This window comes from Macrobrachium nipponense, chromosome 6 (genome assembly GCF_015104395.2).
Source record: "Macrobrachium nipponense isolate FS-2020 chromosome 6, ASM1510439v2, whole genome shotgun sequence".
NCBI classification, from domain to species: domain Eukaryota; kingdom Metazoa; phylum Arthropoda; class Malacostraca; order Decapoda; family Palaemonidae; genus Macrobrachium; species Macrobrachium nipponense.
The window spans coordinates 74,265,450-74,267,428 of record NC_061108.1 but is presented as its reverse complement, the minus strand read 5'-3'; positions in this window follow the sequence as shown (position 1 = coordinate 74,267,428).

Sequence of the window (1,979 nt, the reverse complement as noted above, 5' to 3'; positions counted from 1 at the left end):
ATAAAAGTGAGCATTGACATCTCCAGCAAACTTTTCGAAACATTTAGAAATCGTCGACTACACTATATACGAGGAGCAAAGCATTCTTGGGGCAGCTCTTACTTTTAATCTCCCCCGAGACTGCACTCTCGAGTCCTTGTTCAAGTGACGAGAGATCCGCAAGGATTCCGAAGGAGCCTTACGATGAAATTCTGTTACAGGGGCCAAATCCCATCAGGTCGCCGCATAAAGGTAACAACAGCCATCCAGTTCTCTAAAAGCGGCAAAAAGGGCCTCCTAATGCGATTCACGAGGAAATATTTTGGTGTAAAGTCGTTCTCCATAACTATGCTTTCTCTCTCGTTCTTTCTCCTCCCGTGTCCTACTTGCTATTTCATAACGACGGTGTTCATTTCCCCTGTGCTCACTTTGTCACGGGACTATTCCCCTTACTTTTGATTTCTGTCGTATACAAATGACATCTTGTACGACTCTTGTAGGACTTCGTATTCATTCAAGTATGTATGTGGAGAATCACTAATTGTTCATATTTGACACTCCCGACACTTTGTGGGTGAAGACTCCGTAGGATGAATTTTACATATTTCCAGTCTTACTGTTTTTCTTCTTCAAATCAGTCAGTGAGGAGGCTGATGAGATATGAAGTCCCATAATTACTATCTCGTGCAACATTCCAGCAAGTATAGCTAACATAAGAGATCCTCATGATGAATGTGATCTATCCAGGATCTGCTAACCACTTGCGTTCAGTGATAGGAGGGAAATGCCACAATGAGTCCCGGGAGACCCTTTAAAAAAAGTGGAAAAAAGTGAGAAAGAAATAAAGCGCATCCAGACATGATGGGTAACACAAAGAGCCATCTCTCTAAGTTATTCCGCGTCCGGCCACCAGGGGGCTACCAAGATGGCGTCGTGTGTCTCAATGCTGCATATTTTAGCGCCTTCAGAGCCAGGCCGCCCAAAGCGAGACTGACAACCCGTCACTTCGCGAAATGGCCAACTAAACAAGGCTCCATCTCCTCTTTCGCGCCATGTCCAGGGAACGCGGGACAAATACGGCGGGGATATGTATAAAATTTATGTATGAATGCCGACGCTGCTGTTCCTGCTGCTACTGCTCTTGGAGAAACTGCTGAGGATCCCTTTCTACCGCCCTAGGTCCCCCCTCCCTACCCTTCAACTGCTGCCCTGGAGGGTATGAGGTAGGGCAGAGGGGAGGGAGGTGTGCCACGGTCTACACCAAGAGAAAAAGAATTCTTGGATTTCTAAAATTTTGTCGGTGAATATGTCCGAGAAATATACATGAATAAAATGCGAGGATTACAAGAAGAATTTTCCTATAAGGCTAAGTTGGAAATTCTCCATGATGACGTCGTCGGTGTCTCTTTTCACTTGACACGCGCATCAACACAACCGCTTACACATCAAATGCCTTTCATTTGTGAATGTTAACACTTTCATGTAAAGGACCATTAAAGACAACAGTTTTAATAAATGTCAACTCCTTATTAACACATTCAAGTCATTTATAGAAGGCAGTACAGTTAAAGGAACAAAGTAAAATTACCAAAAAGAACAGTTACCAGTCAAGTCACTTGGTTCAATTTCTTGGAAATTTCAATCGTTGAAAATGTAGAAAAAGTACAGACAATTATCCATGTCCAGCTTAACTACACACGTCCATCTGTTTCCCATCCAGTTTTCATGGAATACTTTCACAAGCTTCAAATGATAGGCAAATATATTAATGTGCATAAAAATCAAAGGCATTAATGTCCAACAGATCAAATAATGTTCAAATCATAATACATAATCTTCGTGAACAATGCCTGAAATAATCTTTCATTAGGTTTCTTGATATGTATACCAGCAACGTACCTAAGCTTACATTTGCTCGAGCACTTTTCTCATGCACATCAGTTATAACCACCTGTAATATGTTTAGTACTGAGCTTTATACGAGTATATAGAGTTCAGAA